The sequence below is a fragment of the Colobus angolensis genome, unplaced genomic scaffold (genome assembly GCF_000951035.1).
Source record: "Colobus angolensis palliatus isolate OR3802 unplaced genomic scaffold, Cang.pa_1.0 Scaffold43, whole genome shotgun sequence".
NCBI classification, from domain to species: Eukaryota; Metazoa; Chordata; class Mammalia; order Primates; family Cercopithecidae; genus Colobus; species Colobus angolensis.
The window spans coordinates 1,940,277-1,947,432 of NW_012117710.1; positions in this window are offsets into that span (position 1 = coordinate 1,940,277).

Below are 7,156 nucleotides of genomic sequence, written 5' to 3' on the forward strand. Positions count from 1 at the left end.
CCGATGCTCAAGCCTCTGCAGGAGCTTGTAGAAGTCCCTCCTCCCCAACTCTGTGGCTGTCCCTCTCTCTGCAGCACCCTAGGTTCCTGCCCTTCTATGTCTTCCCCATATGCTTCAGCTTGTAGTGATACCCCCTCAACTCACTTCTCTCTCACAGGCTCTGTCATGACTGACTTTCTCTGAACACCATTGTGGGTCAGGTCATGGGAGCACAGGGATGGACTTGGGGCTGGGAATCCACTTTCAAGAGCGTGCATCCCATGGCTGGCAGGTGGACACCAGCTGTCACAGAGCTCAGGCTGGGCTATGGACCACTGTCTTTGGGTCCTCTCCGTGTGTCCTCTCCCTGGGCTGTTGGGCTTCCTCACATCATGGCAGCTGGGTTCCAAGAACGGACACCCCCAAGAAAGCAAGGAGGAGTGCAGGGCACTTAGAAGTCAAGTAGCATCACCTTTGCCAAGCTCTATGGGACGAGGGTCTGCCCAGAGTCAAGGGGAAGGGATGGAGACCCCAACACTTGATGAGAGGAAGGTCAGGGTCACATTGTAAGAAGAGACTGTTGAATGTATGATATCATTGCAGCTGTCTTTGGAAAAGACCATCTGCCGCACATCCCCAGAGTGGGTTGGATTATGCCAACTCTCTGGGCTGTGCTATGTGAGTGATGCACCCAGCCAGGGGCCCTGGCACCCATCTGGGGACCCCATATATGAGAACAGGGCCTACAGTGGCCCCAGCAGTCATGGGGACCCTGCAGCCACGTCCCGTCACTTCCTAAGCAATCTCCTACCCACAGCCTCCACGACCTCTGTTTTCCACATGGAGGAATGAATTAGCTTTGCCCTGAGTGGACAAAATCTGGCAATGGTTTAAGAAAAGCTTTAAGTTTCACAAAGTGCTCTCTTGCTTACAAATTTAGTTTATTTATTGTTATTTTATTTTGGTTCACAAAGCAAATGGGTTGGGTATTATTTATTACTGCACAACAAATTACTCAGATTACCTCAAAATCTAAAAAATTAAAATAATAAACATGTATTATCTCCCATAATTTCTGGGGTAAATAATTAGGTAGTGGCTTAGCTGGGTGGGTCTGGCCCAAGGACGCTTATGAGGTTGCAGTCAGGAGCCAGCCAAGGCTGCATTTATCTGAAGGCTTGACCAGGGCAGGAGGCTCCCTTCCAAGATGGCACCTGCACAGGGCTGTTGGCTGGAGGCCTCGGCTCCTCACCCTGTGGCCCTCTCCATAGGCTGCTTAGGTTTCCTTGTGCCATGGTGACTGGTTTCCCCAGTGTGAGCAATCTGTAGAGCAAGAAAGAAGTGCATTGTTTTTTGTGGCCTAGTCTCAGAAGCCACACTTTGTTTCTCCCAGGATATCCTATTATTGCATAGGTCTGCCCTGTTCAAAATGGGAAGAGACTATACAAGGGCATAAACACCAGGAGGGGAGGATCCATCATTGGAGGCCCTCTGAGAGGCTGACTGTCCCAGTTTATGAAATGTTTTCTGGATTTTGAAGTACTTTGGAGTTTGCACAGAACTTTATTATCTACAACTGATTTTTAACATGAATTATCTCATTAACTTCTGAGATATTCCTATATTTCCTGTGAAGAGACTGGAGTGGGGCTTCGCGAGTCATTGTGCCCTTTGTTGTGCCTTTAGCTGGGTCTCCAGATTTTGTGGGGCCCAGGAAGTCATCCTGGAGGGGAGGCCCAGCCCCAGGCCCCAAAGATGAGGCCAGAGTCAAGAATGAAAGGGTCGATGGGTCAATGCTGGGTCAGTGAGAAACAGAGCAGGCCAAGTACCTGAAAACACAGCAGAGTTCATCATAGAGGGTTGGGCCCAGGCTGAGGCATCCACAGGTGGTCTCTGTGTGTACCCTCAGAGTGTTTGTTTGCCAACCTCACAGTCACTAAGATTTTCCCCCATGAAAATGCAAACTACAGACTGGGAGAAAATATTTACAAACATTTACCCGACAAAGGACTTGTATTTAAAATACAAAGATGTGGCCAGGTGCGGTGGCTCACGCCTGTAATCCCAGCACTTTGGGAGGCCGAGGCGGGCGGATCACGAGGTCAGGAGATCGAGACCATCCTGGCGAACACGGTGAAACCCCGTCTCTACTGAAAATACAAAAAAATTAGCCGGGCGTGGTGGCATGTGCCTACAGTGCCAGCTGCTTGGGAGGCTGAGGCAGGAGGATTGCTTGAGCCCAGGTATTCGAGGCTGCAGTGAGCTGTGATTGCACCACTGCACTCCAGCCTGGGTAACAGAGAAGGACCATGTCTCAAAAAAAGTAATAAAATAAAATAAAATGGAGCCAAATATTTAAACAGGCACTTCTCTAAAGAAGATACACAGGTTTTCAGATAAGTTAGTTTAAGTGGGGGAAAAAAGACACGTGAGCACATGAAAAGACACTGAACATTATTAATCATTCGGGAATGAAAAATAAAACCACAATGAGATACCACTTCACACCTACTAGAGTGCCTGAAATGAAGAAGACCAACCTCATCAAGTGTTGATGAGGACATGGAGCACCTGGAACTCTATGCTGAGTGCTGATGCTGAGAATGCAAGATGGTGCAGTCACACTGGGGAAGTTTGACAGTTATTAGAGAGTTAAATATATACCTACTATAAGAAGCAGCCACTCCACTCCCAGACACTCACCCAAGAATGATGAAATCATCTGTCCACACAGAGACTCGGATATAAGCATACCTGGTAGCTCTATTTGTATATGGCTAGAACACAAGTACCTACTTCTCTGAAATGTTGGGAGGCTGTATTAATTAATTTTTTAAATTTGAAAATAAAATAGAAGGTCAGGCGTGGTGACTCATACCTGTAATCCCAGCACTTTGGGAGGCCAAGGTGGGTGGATCACTTGAGTCCAGGAGTTTGAGACCAGCCTAGAAAAATAACATGGTGAAACCCCATCTCTATAAAAAATACAAAAATTTAGTGCTGAGTGAGGTGGTGCACATGTGTAGTCCCAGCTCTTGGGTGGCTGAGGCAGGAGGATCGCTTAAACTTAGGAGGCAGAGGTTGCAGTGAGCCGACATCATGCCACTGCCCTCCAGTCTGGGTGACAGCAAGACCCTGTCTAAAATGCCCAGGCTGGTCTCAAACTCTTGGGCTCAAGCAATCCTCCTGCCTCAGGCCCCCAAAGTGCTGGGACTACAAGCATAAGACACCATGCACAGCTGGGAGGATAAATTTAGTTGGTGGATGCCAATTCTGTGGCATAGCATGGCAGGCAGGAAGGACTAAGTAACTGCACCATTATTTTTATACCTCTCTGTGTTGCTTTCATCCCACTCAACTGCTTCAGCTTGCAGATGGGGAAACTGAGGCCAAGAGAGAGGCAGGGTATTTGCAGGAATTGGCCACCACGTCAGAGTCCAAGCTGGACCCAGCAGCCAGGCCCTGGCCTGGCCCCCACCAGGCCCTGGCCTGTGGACAGCAAGTTCCCATTCCTTCCTCTGCCCTAGCAGAGCCAATGTCCTGCTACTGAACCTCCCTCTCAGTTATGGGGGCGGCTGTCTCTAAGCTTCCCTCTTAACTGGCTTAGGGCAGCATTAATTGGGCAGAACTGGGAGTGTATCCTCCTCCTGGAACCACCCAACTAATAAGCTCACCATTAAAGTGTGATGGGAGCTCCGCCAGGGAGCCCGTGCTGGGCTGGACTAATTTAATCCGAGAAGAGAGTCATGAGATGCCAGGCCCATCAGCCCTGGCAGAGCTAAGAGGAGGGAGGGAGGAGGCAGGGCTTTGAGCATCTGCTTTGAAAACCTGAGCCCTGAGTTTCTGACTGAGGACAGGAAGGCAACAGCCTCCCTCCGGCTGCAGATAAAGGAGCCAGAGAGAGTCCTGGTCTTGCCTATCCCAAAGCCACTTGGGCTAGGGGCTGGGGGAGGGTGGTAGGCAGGGCTGGGGAGGGACATGGGCAGGGTGGTGTCCAGGTGTGGGTGCCTCTTCACACAGGCTTCCTTGCTTTTTCATTTTTATTTTATATATATTTAAGAAATAGGGCCTTATTCTGTTGCCCAGGCAGGAGTGTAGTGCCTCCGTTCTAGCTCACTTCAGCCTCACCCTCCTGGGCTCAAGAGACCCTCCCACCTCAGCTTCCCCCAGTAGCTGGAACTACAGTTGCCACCACACCCGGCTAATTTTCATATTTTTTGTAAAGATAAGGTCTCCCTATGTTGCCCAGGCTGATCTCAAACTCCTGGGCTCGAGCGATCCTCCCACCTTGGCCTCCCAAAGTGCTGGGATGACAGGTATGAGCCACCGCCCCTCCCCCGCCACATCCGGTGCTTTGGATTGTCTGTTGCTACTTAACAAACCTCCCCAAACTCAGTTTCATAAAACAACAGTTCTTGATTCTGCTCAGGAATCCTCCATCTGTGCAGGACCAGGCAGGGAGGCCTCGTCCGCTCCCCAACACAGCGCAGGGCAGCTCAATGGGGGCTGAAGGACCTTCATTCAAGATGGCGCACGTGCTTGACTGACAGTTTGGTGCCATCTGCGGGTTCCTCCTTGGGGCCCTGGCGTCCTCAGAACAGGCTATGTGGGTGCCCAGAGCAGGTATCCCAAGACAACCAGCCAGATGGGAGTGGTACTGTGTTTTGTGACCTTGCTAGGGCATGTCGGTGGGGTCCCCAGGCTTTCTTCTGGGGGATCCAAGAGGGGCCCCTGTATCTCTCAGCTGAGCCGTTCAGCATCAGACCGGCCTAGCCCTGGACAAATTCTCCAAATTCACAAGTTCAGGGCCTGATGATTAAGTAGACTCACAAAGTTGATGAAAAAATTGGGATATAAATAAATATTCCTGGAGATATTCCACCCCCTGCAGGCATGAACTTTGAATAATTGGAGAGAATTATGCTGAGGACTAATCAAAACTTTTTTTTTTTTCCCTTTTGCTAATTACCTCTGGGTTTCATCAGTGTCAGAGTCTAATCAACTCCAGACATCTTAATTGACCCTCGGGAAATGTTAGAAATGGTGAGGGCTTTGGTGTCGTAGGGAACGGGGCACTGGGAGCTGAGGGGAGCCAGGGGTCTTACGTCCAGAGCCACCCTGGTCTGGGGTGGGGACTGGTACATTGGTACATGGGTGAGGGGGAGCCTGGCTCTCGGGAGACCTCTGATCAAGATGGATGACGCCCTTGCCTGGGCCACAGCTCAGCTTCCTCCGGGCTCCCCAGTCCCCACGGCTTCAATCTCATCATTGCCTGGGCTGCAGTTTATCCGGTGAGATGGATGAGGCCAGGAAGGGGTCTGGCACCCAGCAGGGCCTGGGGGAAGCTCCAGATTCTGAGCCAGGAGATTCCTTTTTCTTTCTTTCTTTTTTTTTTTTTTTCCTGAGACTGGGTCTCCAGTGCAGTGGTGCCATCACAGCTCATTGCAGCCTCTCTCCAGGGCTCAAACGATCCTCCCACCTCAGCCTCCCGAGTGGCTGGGACTACAGGCGCACCACCACACCCAGCTAAGTGTTGCATTTTTAGGGTGCAGAAAGGGTTTCACCATGTCATCCAGGCTGGTCTCTAACTCCTGGGCTGAAGTGACCTGCCCGCCTCGGCCTCCCAAAGTGCTGGAATGACTGGTGTGATCAGCCAGGGGACTCTTGGTATCTCCAAATAGAAGGAGGCTTTGGTTTCTTCTGATGGGAATCATTTGCATATGATACAAAATCCCTCTTCCAAAATGTAACCCCAGCAAAGACAGGCCCTGCCTTGGAGTGACTGGCATTGGAAGTACCATTTCCTGCTGTGTCTCAGAAGGGGATGCTGTGGTACGTGGCAGTGGAACCAGGGCGCTCCAGCCCTCTCTGAGCCCCGGGTGGCCCACCCCTCGGCCCCTTGCTGGGGTGGATCCCCCACCCCTGTCCTTGGTCATTTTGAAGGCTCAGGAAAGCCTTTGACCAAATTCAGAGGCAAAAGTCATTTGCCTGGAAATCCGCCCCAGTAACCTCTGTTCAGGAAGCCAAATGCCCCAAACTGGACCCCTCAGCTCCTCACATCCCCAACCCCACCCCCACACCCAGCAGCTTCAGGCCTCACGATGCCAGGAGCCACCACCAGCAGGCCCAGGCTGCCCACCTCAGTGGGGAGCTGCGCCCCTGCCTGGGTCAGCCTTCCACCCCTGCAGCTTGGAGGTCCCTGGTCCGTCCAGCCTTGCCCCAGGCCTGTGCTGGTCTGTGCAGGTGCGCTCTGCAGCTTCAGCAGGCCTGGCTTCCACTTCACCTCCTCTCCTCCCAGATGAGCTACTCTACCCCTTCTCCAAGCTGGCCACCATGTCACCTTTCTCCCCCAGTCCACTCCTCCCCTCCATGCCCCACCTGCCCACTGGTCCCCTCCACTCCCGCCTGCCCGCTGGTCCCCCTCCACTCCCGCCTGCCCACTGGTCCCCTCCACTCCCGCCTGCCCACTGGTCCCCTCCACTCCCAACCGAGCTTCTGATGGTACCCACAAACCCTACCCAGACCAACACCTTCCCCAGTCTTCCCCTAACTAAGGTCATCAGACACAGCTGGCAGCCCTCCCTGCACCCCCTTTGGCCCCACAGAGGGTCCCCAGCTCCGTCTTCTCCTTGCCCCATCTGTCCTTCCCACTCTCAGGTGCCCTTTCTGCCCTCCCCAGCTGTTCTCCGGGGTCCGGAGCCCTCGCCCTGCCTGCCCCCTGCCCCACGTGTGGCCTTCTGTCTGTTCTCCCAGCCAGCTCGCCTGGCTGCAGGGCGTTGGCACTTGGTGTCCTTCCACTGGGGTTCCTCACAGCCTCGCTCCTTCTCACCACCCAGGTCTCAGCTCAAAATCCCCTTCCTGGGAGAGGCTGTTCTGGAACTGCGGGTACAAGCACAGCACTGCCCCCTCCTCCTGCCCCCCAGCTGTTTCCATCGCATTGCCACGGTTGACTCTCTTCACTGTCTGAAATCCGTTCTTCCCTCCCCATCTCCCTCCCTAGTTTGCTAAAATGTCGGTTCCACGAGGCCATGGTTCTGTGCCCTTTCCTGTCGATCCTGGTACAAGAGCCCCGGCCGCATGGCAGGCGCATGGCAAGGCTGTCGACAGAAGAAGCCGATTTTGGCCGGGCGCGGTGGCTCAAGCCTGTAATCCCAGCACTTTGGGAGGCCGAGGCGGG